The 19,340-nt window shown below is 39.8% G+C and overlaps 1 long non-coding RNA gene across 1 annotated transcript; it reads right to left on the bottom strand.

Annotated features, from left to right (window-relative positions):
* Positions 1–1,468: 1,468 nt before the first annotated feature.
* Positions 1,469–2,619, bottom strand: LOC118480585. The gene is made up of 2 exons (XR_004863403.1): positions 2,526–2,619; positions 1,469–1,572 (listed from the first exon to the last, which is right to left on the bottom strand). It is a non-coding gene; the product is annotated as an uncharacterized LOC118480585 (long non-coding RNA).
* Between the last annotated feature and the right edge of the window lie 16,721 nt (positions 2,620–19,340).

Here is a 19,340-nt window from a genome sequence, read left to right as displayed (position 1 = left end):
GTATATATATATATATATATATATATATATATATATATGATAAGGATCATTTGAGAAGTAGTAGGCTAATTGAGAAACCTGAGAACATTCTGAACCACACTTTTTCTCTAAACAAAAAAATGCAATATATATATATATATATATATATATATATATATATATATATATATATATATATATATATATATATATATATATGCAAATTTTTTTTGGGAAAATCGGAGCTTTTTCTTTATGGGTTTTTTTTAATTTTTTTTGGGATTTATACACATGTGTATATTTTTAATCTTCTAACTATACCTATGTGTATATTGTCAAATATACATATATGTATATGTATATACATGTTTAAAATTGAAAAATAAGTGTTATTTAAGGGTTTAGCATTAGTACTTAGGGTTTAGTATTAGAGTTTAGGGTTTAGCATTAGTATTTAGGGTTTAGGTTTAGGGTTTAGCAATAGTATTTAGGGTTTAGCATTAGGGTTTGGCTTTACCTTTTAGGTTTAGCTTTAGCTTTAGGGTTTAGCATTAGGGTTTGGCTTTAGGGTTTAGAATTGGGTTTAGGGTTTAGCATTAAGGTTTAGCTTTAAGGTTTAGGGTTTATAACCCTTATTTTTGAATTTTAAACATGTATATACATGAGAAAAATGCAATTTGCGTCCCTGTGGTATGTCCCAAACATCAACCTGAGCCCCTAAATTAAATTTTTGGTTTTTTGAGCCCCTGACCTTATGAATTCATAACACTTTGAGTCCCTGCCGTCAGTTTGACTATTTGAGGCAGGGGTAAGACCGTCTTTTGGCATATATTAATAACACTTTGTGTCCCTATGGTTTGAGTGAAATATTAACCTGAGCCCCTAAATTCATTTTTTGCTTTTTTCTTAAGAAATCAAATAATTCAAATTAACTCTTTTATTTTTAAATAAATGCAATCTAATAATTAACTCTTTTTAAATAAATGCAATCTAATAATTAAATGTATATTATATATAACAAATTATTAAAGCCTAAATTCTCTTTTATTTTTAAATAAATGCAATCTAATAATTAACTCTTTTTAAATAAATGCAATCTAATAATTAAATGTATACTATATATAACAAATTATTAAAGCCTAAACTGTATATTAAATGTAAACTTTTAATACATACAATACAGAGACAAAACGTCATACCAACTTCATAGACTTGACGTAACTTACAGACTCGATAACAAAAGACCGTAACATACAATACAGAGACAAAACGTCAAAGATCCACAAGCAATTGTGGATCTTTACTGACGGGTGCACTTCGGAATGTAGCAGATATGAATGAATATCACCTCAGTGTAGGTAATTACATATCTGCCACTGGGGTTATATTCATTCATATGAATGAATATAACCCAAGTGGTAGATATGTAATTAGCGAGCTCTGGAATTTCAAGGAAAATCGAAGAGCTACACTGGGGTTATATTCATTCATATCAATCACTTCCTTATGTGCACCGCACCATCTTCTAGGAGGTTGTCAAGTGTTCTCGCCTTCGTAGTTGGTGTTTTGCGTATCTTTACATCCGCAGCCATTCTGTACAACAAAACACGTTCAAATGAGGAACACATTCGAATCAAACCAAAAATCAATATGAGGAACACATTCGAATCAAACCAAAAATCAATATGAGGAACACATCAATCCGAAACTGATCCGATCAGTTCTTAATATGAGGAACCCAAATCATGGAATCAAACCAAAAATCAATATGATGAACACACAAATCAAAACCAAAACACATTGAAAACCTCTGTTTTGATACCCTAAACCCTAAACCCACAAGAATCAAAACCAAAACTCATTGAAAACCTCTGTTTTGATACCCTAAACCCTAAACCCACAAGAATCAAAACCAAAACACATTCAAAACCTCTGTTTTGATACCCTAAGCCCTAAACCCACAAGAATCAAAACCAAAACACATTCAAAACCTTTGTTTTGATACCCCAAACCCTAAACCCACAAGAATCAAAACCAAAACACATTCAAAACCTCTGTTTTGATACCCTAAACCCTAAACCCACAAGAATCAAAACCAAAACATATTCAAAACCTCTGTTTTGATACCCTAAATCCTAAACCCACAAGAATCAAAACCAAAACACATTCAAAACCTCTGTTTTGATGCATTTTGAACAATATACTCAGTTGATACATCAAACCCAAAATCAACCCTCTGTTTTTTCAAAATCAACCCAAAATCATCGAATGGAACCCAAAATTAACCCTCTGTTTTTTTCAAAATCAACCCAAAATCATCGAATGGAACCCACAATCAAACCCAAAATCATCGAATGGAACCCAAAATCAAATCCAAAATCAACCCTCTGTTTTTTTCAAAATCAACCCAAAATCATCGAATGGAACCCAAAATCATCGAATGGAATCCAAAATCAAACCCAGAATCAACCCTCTGTTTTTTCACAATATAAACACATTCAAATCATCGAATCAATCCAAAAGTCAATATGAGGATGAAGATGAACCTGATCTGTTCGATGATGAAGATGTTCGATGAAGATGATGAAGATGATCTGTTGATCTGTTCGATGAAGATAATGATGATGATCTTGGGAGTTGGGAGAGCTGTTGATGATGATAATGAAACTGGTGGTTTGCTCTTGGGAGTTGGGAGAGATATTGGGACTTTCTGCATTGACCAGTTTATGCTCAATGCGAAGTTCGTTTGAACTTCATAACGTGAGCGTGATCACGATGGTTATAGTCCATAATGACTATACCTACTGATTACCACGTTATCTAGGCTCAGTGACGAATCGTAGTTTCGTCCAAAATGCGCATTCTTGCGTATTTTGTAACCAAACTACTCATAGGTATCAAAACTGTTTGTTTTGATACCATACCTGTTTTCTAACTTAGTTAAGCATCTTTTAACATGCTTAGCTCGTCACTTTTAGTTTAGTGCTTATATAGGGTCGTAAGGTAAGCGATCTAAACATTCGCTTATACTTTCGAACCCGGCCCGTTTGGTCGATCATTAGGATCCGACCAAACACATTAGGTGACCAAAGTTGTATAGGGAATAACCTTCCGAGGTTATACCTTATGATCACATCGTTTGAGTAGTTGTATGATAGGTAGTATATATGCCTTAGGTAAATTACCAAAATGCCCTTTTTACGCCAAAATTCATATTAAGCATATGTAACATAACTTTTGGTATCTAAACTGATTTGGCAACAATATTAGACATGTTAAGGCATATTTTACTTATCATAGGGCTAGTTAGGCGTTCCAAACGCGTTTTACACAAACGACGCGTTAAAGTGGCATAAGCTACCTAAACGAGTCGTAAAGGGTTGTAAGCACTTAGGTTAGGTTTCATTTTAGTATGTGGGTATTGTTAAACCATACTACACGAGTCTCCATACTCGTTTGGTTTACGAACCCTCATTCTATCCAATCATCCGATTTAGGTCTAGTATATTAACATAGTTACCTATATTAGGTGTCGTTTGATATCCGTGATCTCTAGCATTGTTTGGTTGTTACACAAGGACTTCTAAGCAATCTCAAGTGAGTACATAGACCCCTCTTTTACTGTTTTCCAAACTGTTTTGGGGTGAAATACATGTGCCTACTTGTTACTTTCGTGCTTTTATTGTTTTCATATCATATACTTGCTATGCTCATTAGTACACTATTAGTACATGATTTACATTTCATTGCTTCGCTACGTATGTTTACTTAGCATACTTAGTACATTGTTTTACTTTAACATTTCTGCTATGTATGTTGACTGATAGCATGCAAGCACATTGATTTACATGACTTTTCTGCTTTGTATGATAACTTAGTATACTTAGTACATTGTTTTCATATAACCTGTTTACATTTGCTATAACATTTGGTTTGCACAAACGAGACTTATATACGTTCATTAACATTAGCTACACCGCTCGGTAGTAAGTAGTGGTACCATAGGACTTGACAAATCCCATTCCTGACATCCCGGGTTTGTTTGGATGTAAGGAATGACTGAATCCGAAAACATTTCTTTTGATAATCTTGACTTAGGGTTATCCGACTGTCTCAAGGCTTGAATGCGTTAACTTACCACATAAATGTATGTATCAATGTAACATGCTTTTTACTTTGCAAAACATAACTTTTTGATATATTCAAAATACTCTGTTTTGTACATTTTTCTACATTTGGTAATGTGACAATACTTTTCTTACAATACATAACATTTTTTACACATAACATGACTACATTTGGACTTTTTAACAATTGCCAAGGTTGATACAAGGACTTTTGACAATTGGTTTAAACATAGACATTATACATTGATGGTTGGTGTGAGTGACTTAAGTAACGAGATGTGAGTAGTATAATACAAACATGGTAAATACGTCGTTGGTACTTTTTATATATAAGTGTTTGTATTATATTACATATCATAGTGTTGCTTAAATTATTCCTTTTTGACTTATACATTTTACACAAGTAGCACGTTTTCACAAGGCTTTGGTTTGCAATACAGTTTATTTTATACAACTTATTTTACTTGGTTATTCATTTAACCATGCATTATCCTTTTATCTATACATCTCATCTGATCTTATTGCTTTTAAAAGATTTACAAAACAAAACAATTTACAAGGTTCGTGACTGAATTTTATTAAACATTTCTTAATCTTAAGTCATGAATCCTATTTTCACAAAACCTATGTATCTCACAGGCATTTTTATGCTGACGTACCTATTTTCACATGTGTTTTCAGGAGCTTTTGCGTAGGACGATGATCATGACACTAGGGCGGACCTGTGCCTTAGAGACATAAAAATGAAGATAGACTTAGCTTAGCTATGTTATGTACTCTTGGTTTTCATGTTTAAGACAATGTTACTCTATTGTTGATAAATAAAACGTAATTTTGTATGCCATGGTTGTGAAACAATTAATTCTGTTACAACACTCCCCGACGTTTCCGCCACGTTTGATTGTTACACGTGGTCGGGGTGTGACAGAAGAGTTGGTATCAGAGCCAATGGTTATAGGGAATTAGGTTATTAGTAATACTTTAACCTAGACTATAACTTTCTAGGACCCTAACACAAGTTATCTTGTGTTTAGATTTTAAAACATGCACTTCACCTATCCTTAGGTGATAACCACAACGAGAACATCGATTCCGAATCCGCTTTGAAAATTAATCATCCGTTTTGAACCCTCTGTTTTATGGTTTTGAATCCCTTTGAATTTTCAAAAATCTCATCAAAGTTTTGGGTTTTAATAGTGTGAACACGTGCAAACTGGAAAAGTGAATGCCTGTACCCTGGGTTTTCTGTCTAAGGCTAGAGTGTTCGTACAAATCCACATAATCGGACCAGTCACTCTTACCTGGGAACTCTTGGGGTGAGTGTTCACTTATAGGCGAGCATGTCTTCGCAATACATTATTTTTTACCCATTTACTTTGATTAGACATTGTGTGTCGCTTGTTGCTTTGCGATGCGGACGAATGACCACCATCTTTGTTTTTGTTGATTTTGTTTCATCTCATTCTCTTCATCCAATCATCTCACTCGTTTCTTTTCATGTTTTCCTCTTTTAGAATGCCTCCTCGACGCGAAAACCAGATAGCAACTGCCGAACTGGCAGAAATTATTGCGCAGTAAATGGCTGCTCAATTCCCAAACCTCTTTGCTCAATGGAATCAAGCCAACAACAACAACAATGCTCCATGCAATTTCAAGAATTTTAACTCGGCTAAACCACTCAAGTTTAGTGGTTCTGGGGGAGCAACTGGACTTCTCCAATGGTTCGAGAGCATTGAGAATACTTTCCGTCACGTGCAGTGTCCTGACAATCGCAAGGTCGAGTTTTCCTCAAGTGTGTTTCAGAAGAGGGCTCTTACGTGGTGGAACGGGGTAATGAGAGACCGTGGTGCAGAAGTTGCTCTAGCACAGACATGGGCTGAACTTAGGTCCCTTATGATGAGGGAGTTCTGTCCTCGTCATGAACAGCGAGCTTTGGAGAAAGAGTTTGATGACTTAAAACAATACAGTGGCGAGCACCGGGCATATACTGATAGGTTTGAGGAGTGAGTCTGCTTTGCCCAACAATGGTTGCCCCACTCGACAAGGCTATCGAAAGGTACACCGACGACCTACCTGACTCGGTACAAGACATCATTACTGGTAGTAACCCTACCACACTCCGTCAGGCGATCGAGTTAGCAGCGACATTGACTGAGTCGCAGGTTCGAAAGGGAAAGCTGCACAAAAAGGGTGACAAGGGTAAGAAACAGGCGTCTGACAAAGAGGATAGCAAGAAAGGTCAAAACAAGAAGGGAAAGGATTCTGGTTCTCCAAGGGGGTCTAGGAAGCGAAAAGCTTCCCAAAACTATGCCGTTACTGCACAGGCTCAAGCTGCACCAAATCAGCCTGCGCAACCACTAGCCAAGAAGCCTTATCTTGGCAATGCACCTTTGTGCAACAGGTGTAACGGCCATCACCCACCACATCTTCAGTGTCGTCAATGCACCAACTGTGGAAGAAATGGTCATCTTGCTGCCACCTGCCGCATTCCTGCTAACCCGAATCAGGCAGTTCAGAACCCAGCCCAACAAATTGCTCAGCCTCTTGCTCAGCAACCAGGTCAAGCTGCACGACCTCATTTTCCACCTGGTTCGTGCTACAATTGTGGGGATCTGACCCACTACAGAAACTGGTGCCCAAGGCTAGCCAACCAGAATCAGAATCAGGCTCAGGCTCGAGGTCGAGTTTTCAACATGAACGCACAAGAGGCACAAGCAGATGATAATGTGGTGAACGGTACGTTCTTTATTAATAATCAGCCAGCATCTGTTCTTTTTGATTCGGGTGCCGATAAGAGTTTTTGTGTCGTTATCTTTTGAGCCATTTCTTCCCGTGTCTAGAACGAAACTAGGTAAACCATTGACAGTAGAAGTGGCTAGTGGTGAACCCATTGTTCTTGATTCTGTTCTCCGCAACTGTCAGTTGAACCTTAACAACCATCTTTTTCCTATTGACCTCACGCCTATGCAACTTGGAAGCTTCGACGTTATTGTGGGTATGGATTGGTTAGCCAAGCATCATGCAGAGGTAGTTTGTTTCGAGAAGATCATTCGTATGCCGCTTTCGACAGGTGAGATCCTACAAGTTCGTGGTGAGAAACCTGCTGGTGGTCTCAAACTCATGTCTTGTTTTAAAGCTCAGAAGTATCTGCGAAAGAACTATGTGGCCTTTTTGGCACATGTTGTAGCAGATAAGGGCAAAGGTAAATCTATTCAAGATACTCCTTTTGTTCGGGATTATTCTGAAGTATTCCCTAAAGAGTTACCTGGTCTACCCCCAACACGCCAATTCGAGTTCCGTATTGATCTCGTACCTGGTGCAAATCCCATTGCCAGAGCTCCCTATCGTCTTGCACCGTCTGAGATGCAAGAATTGTCTAAGCAGCTTCAGGAGCTCTCTGACAAAGGTTTTATCTGTCCCAGCTTTTCACCCTGGGGTGCTCCTGTTCTTTTTGTCAAGAAGAAGGATGGATCTTTTAGGATGTGTATCGATTATCGCGATCTTAACAAGCTCACCATCAAGAATCGATATCCCCTTCCTCGCATTGATGATCTCTTTGATCAATTGCAGGGCGCTTCTTATTTTTCAAAGATTGATCTGCGATCTGGATATCATCAACTTCGTGTGCATGAAGAAGATATTCCCAAGACAGCTTTCCGCACTCGTTATGGGCATTATGAGTTCACAGTCATGCCATTCGGTTTGACTAATGCTCCTGCTGTTTTCATGGATTTGATGAATAGGGTCTGCAAGCCTTATTTGGATAAGTTCATCATCGTTTTCATTGATGATATCTTGATTTATTCTAAGACGCGAGCTGACCACGAGCAACATCTTCGTCTTACTTTGGAACTCCTAAAGAAAGAGCAACTTTTCGCCAAATTCTCCAAGTGTGAATTCTAGCTTAAAGAAGTTCAATTCCTAGGACATATTGTCAATGAACAAGGTATTCTTGTAGATCCCTCCAAGATCAGTGCGATTAAGATTGGGATACGCCTACTACTCCTACTGAAGTTCGTTCTTTTCTTGGTCTAGCGGGCTATTACCGCCGCTTCATTGAAAATTTCTCAAAGATTGCAGTTCCTCTAACTGCTCTAACTCAGAAGAACAAGCCATTTGATTGGGGATTCAAGCAAGAGGAAGCGTTTCTGAATTTGAAACAAAAACTTTGCGACGCGCCTGTTCTAACTTTGCCTGGGGGCAATGATGATTTCGTCGTTTATTGCGATGCATCTAAATTAGGTCTTGGCTGCGTCCTGATGCAAAGAAACAAAGTCATAGCATACGCATCAAGACAGTTGAAGATACATGAGAAGAACTACACCACTCATGATCTCGAGTTGGGTGCAGTTGTCTTCGCTCTTAAGATCTGGAGACACTACTTGTACGGTACAAAATGTGTGGTTTTCACAGACCACAAAAGTCTTCAGCATATCTTCAATCAGAAAGAACTCAACATGAGGCAACGACGTTGGGTTGAGCTTCTAAACAACTATGATTGCGAAATTCGCTACCATCCTGGTAAGGCGAATGTCGTAGCCGATGCATTAAGTCGAAAGGAACGTACTAAGCTTCATTGTGCTCATGTTCAATCTGATATTCAAGCTTGATCCGATATCCAAGCCCGCATTTCTCAAGCTCAACACACTTGTGTTTCACAAGGTTTGATGGATAAGGAATTTCCCTATCACATAACACCTAATCTGGAACTGAAGGACAATAGATCATATTACTTTATGGACCGTTTGTGGGTCCCAAGCCAAGATAACCTCCGCACCTTGCTTATGGATGAAGCCCATAAATCTCGTTATTCTGTTCATCTGGCTCAGATATGATGTATAAGGATCTTCGTAGTCAGTATTGGTGGCCTAGTATGAAGAAAGACATTGCCTTATATGTATCAAAATGCCTTACTTGTCTTAAGGTTAAGGCTGAACATCAGCGTCCTTCTGGCTTATTGGAACAACCAGAGATCCCAGTTTGGAAATCGGAAAACATTACTATGGATCTCATTACCAAACTCCCGCGCACAAAGAAAGGTCACGATGCCATCTGGGTAGTTGTTGATCGTCTTACTAAATCAGCGCATTTCTTGCCAATCCGTGAGGATTTTTCGGCTGACAAACTTGCTAAAATCTATGTGGATGAAATTGTAGCTCGACATGGTGTTCCTTTGAACATCATTTCTGACAGAGACGCTCGTTTCACTTCTCATTTTTGGAGAACCATGCAATCTGCTATGGGGACCCAACTTAATCTGAGCACAGCTTATCATCCGCAAACGGATGATCAGTCTGAAAGAATAATCCAGACTCTGGAGGATATGCTTAGAGCTTGTGTGATCGATTTTGGTGGTAGTTGGGATTCACATCTTCCGTTGATTGAATTCTCCTACAACAACAGTTATCACTCCAGCATCAACATGGCTCCTTTCAAGGCTCTCTATGGTCGAAAATGTCGTTCACCAGTCTGCTGGAATGAGATCGGCGAGGCTCAGCTTACTGGACCTGCCCTCATTTTAGAGACAACAGATAAGGTAAAGAAAGTTCGTGATAACCTTCAGACAGCTAGAAGCCGTCAAAAGAGTTACGCGGACCTAAAACGCAAGCCCTTGGATTTTCAAGTCGGTGATCGTGTATTACTTAAGGTCTCACCTTGGAAAGGTGTGATCAGATTTGGAAAGAAAGGAAAACTTGCACCTAGATACGTTGGACCATTCAAGATCATCGAAAGAATCGGTAAGGTAGCCTACAGACTTGAGTTACCTCCTGAACTTGGAAATGTTCATCCAACCTTTCACGTGTCCAATCTCAAGAGGTGTTTAGCTGATGAGAACCTCCACATACCGCTTGACGAAATTCGTGTTGATAAAACACTGAAATTTATTGAGAAACCGGTGGAAATTATGGAACGTGAAGTTAAGTGGCTTAAACGCAAGCACATTCCTTTGGTCAAGGTTCGCTGGGAATCTAAACGTGGACCCGAGTTTACTTGGGAACGCGAAGATCAAATGAAGGCAAAGTATCCGCATCTTTTTCCACGAGTTTCCTCTAAATAAATTTCGGGACGAAATTTCCACAAGTAGGGGAGACTGTAACATTTGTGCTTGAAATCATTACAAACAGTTCAGTTATCAATAAAACAAAGTTATTTGATCCCAATGTTTGTTTGTTTATGTTTTACATTTTTCATGTTTTGACTTTTGTTAAATTTCAATCTCTACATCGCTTTCTGGAGAATTATACGCAAACTGGTGCGTAAACGTACTCAGTTTAATGCGACAAATACTCCGAAACATCAACATATACTTAACATACCTTAAAAAACATTTACATAACTTAGAAATAAGTTTTGAAGGCTTTGGTATGGCAAAAACAAGTTAATTCGCCTACAGGGACTAAATTTGGCAAACTGCGAAAGTATGCCAATTTGAACTGTAACAGACATTCTGGAACATGACCATAAGTTAAACATACCATAAATATCCTTTACATAGCTTAGAAATAGGCTTTGAGGGGTTCGGTATGCTAAAATAAACTTTTGGATCATTCAGGGACTAAAAGTGTCAAAAAGTGCATAAGTTTGCACTTTCGCGCATAACTTACATTCTGAATACATCCAGACATCCAAAAATTTATGTAAGCATCATAATATTATGCCTTAGTGTTTGGCATGAGAAAAATCCATTCGTTTCGCATTTTGGATCGTTTTTCGCGCTTATGCGCATTCCGTCGTAATTAACCGAACATCGCGATCGTACGGCCAAATGAACCGACATCCGGCATATTTTTTAGCATGTTTCATGTCCACAATGTTTAAGCATCATTTTAGGGCCTTAAAGATGGCTTAACGGGCCTTAAACATGTCGGAAATGGCCTTAAACCACAACAGGGACCTAAACTGTCATTTTTGAAAGTTGTTTTCTGATCAGGACACCCAGGTGGCCCGCGTAAGCCCAGGGTGATCCTTTACGCGACCCGCGACAGCCCCCCAGATATGCAGAAACTTGTTTTCTCAGCTGTTAGCAGCCTTTCAACACTCCAAAGGGCAATGCCTCTTGCAAATCTCTGGGGTTGGGGTCACATTGTGATACCATAGCATTTTGACACTTGTACGGATGAGATTCGAGCACGTAAATCGATAAACGATCCTAACGGTCTTGCATATCCTATGAATACCCCCCTCCATTCTTGCAAAAACCCACAAATCTGATCTAAAAGCTCTAAGTTGAGGCCATTGCTTCATACCTGAGCTCCTAGATCAAGATTAGCTTTCAGGGACCTTTCGTAAGTGTTCTTTCGTTCTTTTATCGCTTTTCGAGTCTTATGTCAAACTTTGTTTGACTTTCTGCATTGACCAGTTTATGTTCAATGCGAAGTTCGTTTGAACTTCATAACGTGAGCGTGATCACGATGGTTATAGTCCATAATGACTATACCTACTGATTACCACGTTATCTAGGCTCAGTGACGAGTCGTAGTTTCGGCCAAAATGCGCATTCTTGCGTATTTTGTAACCAAACTACTCATAGGTATCAAAACCGTTTGTTTTGATACCAAACCTGTTTTCTAACTTAGTTAAGCATGTTTTAACATGCTTAGCTCGTCACTTTTAGTTTAGTGCTTATATAGGGTCGTAAGGTAAGCGATCTAAACAATCACTTATACTTTCGAACCCGACCTGTTTGGTCGATCATTAGGATCCGACCAAACACATTAGGTGACCAAAGTTGTATAGGGAATAACCTTCCGAGGTTATACCTTATGATCTGTAACACCTCGAAATTTTGGGTCCAATAATGTATTGACACGTGTCTTAGGTTTACACGTGGTATTAAATGTTAAATAAAGGACTAAAGTTGACAAACATTGAAAGTATGTAAATTCGAGGGTTAAAAATGTCAACGAGGGATAAATATATTGTACAGTAACCCTAAATGATGCTCGTACCTTCAAACGAATAAATCATGGATCGTACGGAACAAAAGGTGGAAGAAAGTGAGGGATTACAAACTACAGAGGTCAAAGGTGCCAACATGTTTAATTTATACCTCTGAGTGACCCTTTGACAAACCCGAGACTTTGTAACAGTAAATTACGCTCACTAGAATATACGATATAAATTTCGCGAAGTTCCGTTTTAAAATGAGAAAGTTATGATCAATTTCGTATGCGAGGGGTTAGAAGCGTCAACAATGAAAGTTAGGGCTTTTCGGATAGTAATTAAACAAACCAGGGACTTAACGGCGCGGGTAAAAGTCACGAGGCCCTTATTCGTAAATAAACGAGGCCCAAAACGCAAAGTTACCCCTTCGAAACCGAAAGGCCAGGGCAATAATGGCAAAAGATTTGAAAATCTTGGAAATCAAGTCTCAGGCTGGCCGCGTTAAAGATTTGAGGGATCTTACGCGGGCCGCGAGCCATGTGTAGATTCGTTTACTGACAATAGGATCCAGGCGACCCGCGTAAAGGTAGCCTGATCTTTAACGCGGGCCGCCTCAGACCGCCAGATGCAGAATATGGGGACAGGTTCACTGTTTGCTATTTTAACCGCCTTAGAATGCCATTATGAGAACATGGGCGCCCCCTAAACGACCCCTAGCACCCAGGGACACATGTTGATGATCAAGGAACCCTTGTAGCCTTAGTTGTGATGATCTTGTGCTTCCATTTTCACTATAAAAGGCCATGAGTTGTGCACTTAGTAAGCACACCTCAAACCTGCTTTCTTGATCACTTCTGGAGCTCAAGAACACTCTTCTATCATCTCTGGTCGTGTACCAAGCTTCTGTAAGTATGCCTAACCCTTTGTGGTTTAGTTTTTACATAGTTTTAGCTTAAAAGTCAATCCGTCGTAATTAACGATTGACTTTACGATAAATCACAAATGGTCCAGTGGTTTGTCGATTCAAAGGTAGTTATATGTTGGTAATCATGTGGGCCTTAAACCCCTGAAAGGGCACCCTCTGATTCCCACTCTAACTAGTCCGAATGTCGAGTCAAACTTGCTTAGAAAAAGTCAACAAAATGCTATTTTGAGATTTTATGCATAATCAGTAATGTAGATGGCGTGTAATCTGTTTTAACACTCATATAACATGATAATAAGTATATTAACTAGTCTAAGCTTGTTTGATCCGACCATTTACTGTTTTGACCCGGTTCGGAACCGAAAGTCGCAAAACTTTGACTTTTGCTTTGACTTCAGTTCTGACCCGTTATGGTATGAGTTAGATATGCTTTAGGACTCTCTTAGGACCAGGTTACATGATGGTATAACCCTCTGTGACCGGTTCGTTGTTGTCCGAGTCTTTAGCACATTTCCGTTAAAAGCTTAAAAGTTGACCGTAACGCCTTTTCACTTTAAAACGAGAATTTTGGACATGTGAAAGGACAATAACCTTAGTCACTGATTTCTAAGCATGTCCCTAAAATTTCACGTCAATCCGAGGTCTAGAATAGGAGTTATGCTAAATAGCGCAATTACGGAAACTTTAGTAATTAAAAGGCGCAATTAGCATAACGCCTATCTAAACCCAAATTTCGACACCAAACCTTTTACACACTGATGTAAAGTAATATTTTGGGATTTTTAAAGATTTTTAATTATTTTTAACCTGCTCATAACCTGCGGTTATGGCATCGGTTCGGTAAATACCGAATATGCCCTTTTTGGACATAACTTGAGTTCTACAAGGTATTTTGACCCGAATCCAGTTGCTACTGATTTTAAATAATAAATAGAGTATTTTGGACTTTATAAACTGTTCGGAAAACTCAGATTTCCTGTAGAACTCAGAAACCTCTTTTATAATCTTTAAAGTGACCAAAATACCCCTACGGGGCATTTATTGAATTTAAACTCATTACGGGCATTATGGAAGGTATCCTACTGATACCACAACCTCTTTAGAGCATATTAACTTAGGAAACCTGTGTAGGACTCTCGCGGTTACCCGTTACGCCTTTTTGCGCGCACGGTTCGGTTTATGTAACTAGTTTACATAAACTAGCCGAAACGGGTCAAACCTTTTTCACTTCAAAATCCAGAGTGTGGTTATTATACCCATATAAAACAGGTCTTCAAACTTGTTGGGTCCAAACCACATTCCATTCCCGGTTTTCGCCTTTCACGCGACTAAACCGTATATATCCTTTGAAACTGACCGGTCTAAGCTAAGGCTAAATTAAAGACCCGTTAGGATTCTAATAGGTTGTTTAAACCTTCGTTCCAGAATAGGAGACCAGTAAAAGAAACTTGCATTTGTTTATTAAGGATATTACTTGCTCAGGTAAATACTTTTAACTTATTTTCCGTTATACGGGCTTGGGTTACGGTATTTAAATTACCGCTTGGTCGGGCAAGTGACCCCAACTCATTAGTAGTCGGGTGTTTTCAATGTGACCCGTTTAAAAATTTGTTTTGTTGGCTTTACGCCTTTGGGAGCTTAATGACCATGTCCCGGATATCCTTGGCAGCATTTTACGAAATGGCCACGACCTTGACACGCGGGTGTAGGCGTACACCTGACAATGTGTCCATAATTATAAAGGTATAGCCGTTGGTTTTCCCGCCACGGTTTTATGCTATGTGGTGTGTCTATTAACCTTAAACCCGGCACGACCCGGGCGACCGAACGCATACTGAACATGTAATTCTTTTACAAGATTAATTGATAAATTATCCCAAGTTATAAAGAGTTTGTGCCTTGTGCATTCAAATCAATTTTATCAAACATTTTACAAATGTGTCGGTTGAATGTATTTACCAGTGTAAACTGACGTATTTTCCCCAAAGAGATTAATGCAGGTTCTACTCGTAATAGGTTGGCCACTCCTTAGCATCGTTAGAGTCTCGCAAGCTTGAGATGCCAATATCTGTTTAACATCATTTTATATTTTATTTTGATCCCCTGTGGATTTGTTTCGACTACTCGTGATACTTGGATATTACAATCAGTGGTTGAAATATAATTTATCTTTATGCTTCCGCTGTGCATTTAAATATTGTGGTTTGACTATATTGTTGCCAACTACGTCATGGTAATCCCCCACCGGGCCCACCGGTGAAACACGTGGAAATCGGGGTGTGACAGGTTGGTATCAGAGCTAACGTTGAGTGAATTAAACACTATCCTTATGTGTTTAATCTCAATGACACAATTGCACATACTTGAGTCTAGACAAGAACATAGGACAAATTTGAATTTGTTATTCCAGTTTGTCTTTTATTGTTTATTGTGATTTAAAGATCTGTTAAGCATGAAATATGCCACCTGCAATTAGAAGAGGAGGAAGAGGCAAAGGGCCGATCACTACTCATAAGGATCACGAGGCCGGACCTTCGAACATGCGAGCTCCTTCCAGCACGAGGTGTGAAGAACCTCAGAGACGTAGAAGAAACCTCTTTGAGCCAGCAAAACGGTCTACCTCACACAGTTCGACACCTTCATACCGTCACTCTTTTGGACCAAATTCGGAGAATGATCCCAGTAACCCTCAACCTTCGTTTATACCTCTCCAGCGATCTGCTTCGCACCGTTCCTATGGTGATCCTACTCCTTTCTTCCAAGGCCAGTTCAACCCGGCTGATTATGTTCGAGAACCAATAGGTTATAACCCTTTAGGACCCGAAGACCATTTCTCCGAAGATAATGCGGTAGATATGGATGAAGACCCGGATCCCATAGAACCTGCACGAGGTACTCCCAACCACCCTATCGAGATCTCTGATGGGCCATCCTTTCATGGAACACCCTATCAAGGTCCCGAGAGTTACCAGGCGAGGTTTAACCAGTGTGATTGGTACTTCACACCTTCTCACCACTTCTCACCTCATGAGCAGCAACAGCAGCAGGATCCTTCTGAGGATTCGCGCTTCGTGGCAGTTACGCCACCGCCTCCACCGCCACCAGTTCAACCAGCACCTCCTGATCCGCCAAGGCGTAGAAGATCAGGCGCGCGGATGTCTACCCGAGGAGGGGAATTCCACTTTAGCACCCCTCGCCACTCGAGTGCAAGTCACTTTCCGCCAGTGCCTGAAGAACCACAGTTAGGGGAACCTTCGAGTCACCCTGCAGAGGTGAATTCTGCACCAGTTGCACCACCTCCACCACCATTCTGCTATGACAATCCGATACCAGCATACACCGGTTCCACCGCGTACAACCCGTTTGAGCAGCCGACTCACACACACTACAAATATAATTATGATGCCGACCCATACGTGGTAGCGGCCAATTACAATGCCCTCCATCCCGACAGACCTTATGGAAACCTTTGGGGACTAGATTACTCAGCTCATGGGTATCCAGCACCTCCTAGACCTCCGGTTCAGCAACCGTCGCAGCAGCCACGTTTTTCTCCACCAGAGCAAGAAGAAATCCTCCACCGTCTAAACCGAGTGGAACGAGACTTTGAGCAAGAACGTAAAAGTAATCATGGATTCCTTAAACGCCTAGCAAACCTACTAAAAGGGAGGAAGAAACGAGATCATTAGTCTCTTTATGTACTATAGTATTTACTATTACAATCAAGTCCCTGCGAGGACATTTGTCTTAAGTATTTTAGTCCCTACGTGGACATTTATTATGTTTAGTCCCTGCGTGGACAATTCCCTTTTCAGTCCCTGCGTGGACTTATCTTTTTATCCCTGTGCGGACATCTATCCTTGTATTGGTCCCGGCGCGGACTTGTTTTCTGTAAACCTCTGCGTAGGTATTTTGTCTATTTAAAAGTCCCGTTTAGGGCAGTGTGTAATCATTATTATGATTAATGGAATATTAAGTTATAAATTTCATTTTTTGTGATTAGATACATTCTTATATGAAATAAATCAAAAATCATTCCTTTTGAATTAGTCTGCCTACTAAATAAAGAATCTTAATGGTGAAACTGTTAGTGCACTACATCTGTTGATTGCGTCTAGGTGTCTAGGATCAGGTCTTATGTCGTATTGTATAGCTTAGGGCACGTTTTACGAGAAAACAGGAGTCTGTATAGGTTTTATATGCTAGGTTCGCTCATAGGGACATAAGAATTATGGTTCGCTTATTTGTCAGGCTGGTCTTCTTATGTGGACTTGACTGGTCCGCTCTTATGGTCATATGACACATAAGCGGACCCAACTGCCTATATATAGGGGTCGTTTGAGCGGTCCTCATAAAGTAATTGTCGGATTCCACGCCGAAGCTCTGCCGGTGTGAAGATTGAGCTGTAAAACGTTCCAAATCAATAAAACAAGCAGTTAGAAGGAAGAACAAGCTATATCTACTTGCATTTATTATTATTCCGCATTTGAAACGCAAGAGACAACCTCTGAACGCCTCGTTCGGGTCAGCAAACGATCCTACAAGTGGTATCAGAGCTTGGGAGGAGGTTTTCTACAGAATATAGCCGGATTTCATCATTTCTTCTCACTTCTACACCTTCTTTTCTCATTTCCGGGAGATTTCACGGTTGAATTTCGTTCAAAAGTTCACAGATTGTGTATAATCATACTTAGACAAACCCTAGAAAGTTTCGTGTCAAAATTCAAAGTTTTAATGGGTCAAAACATGTTCGTTATGTGGTTCGCTCGTACTGACGTCATCATGATCCGCTCATAGATCACTGTCTGGTTCGCTCGTTTGTACATTTTTTAGTCTGGTTCGCTCCAAATTAATAATTTGGTTCGCTCGAGCGTATATTTTTTGCTCCTGGTTCGCTCCAAATTGGTGTTGTTGGTTCGCTCCAAAGGACAATATTAGGATCGCTCATTTGATCATCTCGGTCCGCTCCAAAGTACATGGTCAGTTCGCTTTTGTGACCAAATTAGGTCCGCTCCAAAGTACATTGTTTGGTTCGCGTTTGTGACAAAGTTAGGGTCCGCTGTACCTTTCTGGTTCGCTTTTCTGTCACTTGTTTTGGAAAATGTGCCAAGTTAATATGGATTCCGAGTTCTACAACGCTTTTGCTACATCGGCTACTCCAGCCGCAATTGCTCAAGCAATGAATTTAGAAAACGAGACGGGAACGACTCAAAAGCCCCCTAGATTGATGAGTATTGAGGAGTATTATGGATGGAAAGATCGGTTTGAAAACTGGGTTCAGGCAAATCATCTCAGATCATGGGAATGCATATTGAAGAAGTACACTTTGCCTCGAGCAGATTTGCAAGTTATTAAAAAGATATCCGAGTTTACTGATCAAGAAAGAGCAATGTATAGAGCCGAGAAAATGATGATCAGTTTGTTGCAGCAGGCGATAAAGGAAGATATATTCATCTTGTTACAGCACGACAAAACTGCTAAGTCGATATGGGATGCTCTTAAGGTTAAATTCGAGGGAAGTGAAAACATGATCAAAAGCAAGAAAGCATTGTTAAAGAAAGAGTTCGATTTATTTAGCAGTTTGCCGGGAGAGGATACTAAAAAGCTAATCGAGAGATACTGTCACTTGGTGCGATCACTATCGATGTTGGGAGTAGAAAAAGGTCGTGAGGAATGGGTGGATAAATTGGCTGACGCGTTACCTCAGAAAGAGTGGGGAACGTATTTGATGATTTTAAAGAATACTGAAGTGTATGATGGACTGACTATTTCACAATTCATTGAGAAAATTGAGAGTCAGGATCTTGAGCAGCAGAAGATTGCTAGGATGAATAGTCCGAGTGGTCAGCAGGACGTGAAAATGTACTACCGGGGTAGTGTTCCAGTCACTGAGTCTGAAAGAAGTCCAAAGATTCAAACCGCGTTCAGTGCTGGTGATTCATCTGAGAAAGCTGATCAGGTTTCAAACAAGAGTAGCAGCGGGTTTTCATCGTTTCCGAGTGTGAATCCGAAAGAGACTAACACGAGTTTTCAGTCTCAGAGTACAAAAACCGGAAACGGATATGTGATTCAGTGCAACATAGCTCTTAACCTTCCAGAAGGCCAAAGTTTCTCTGAAGACACTGCGAAAGACCACATGGCACTTCTGGGTTCTGTTCTGTTATCCTATGAAGGTCTTGTTGCTGGTCGGATCGGCAATCCTATGCTTACGAAAGAGGATTACGATCAGATAGACGCCGAAGAAATGGAACTCATGGATATCAAATGATGTCTTGCTAGTGTTCTTCGACGAGCTGAGAAATTCAAAACCATTACCGGGAGAAATGACTTTCTTGATGCACATGTCTCTACTTTAGGTTTTGATAAATCTAAAGTTACTTGTTTTTGATGCAGGGAGAAAGGCCATTTCAAACGGGAGTGCAAAG

This window comes from Helianthus annuus, chromosome 7 (assembly GCF_002127325.2).
Source record: "Helianthus annuus cultivar XRQ/B chromosome 7, HanXRQr2.0-SUNRISE, whole genome shotgun sequence".
NCBI lineage: Eukaryota > Viridiplantae > Streptophyta > Magnoliopsida > Asterales > Asteraceae > Helianthus > Helianthus annuus.
Note: the sequence above shows the minus strand (reverse complement) of the source record. Positions and strands in the feature narration are given on the sequence as shown.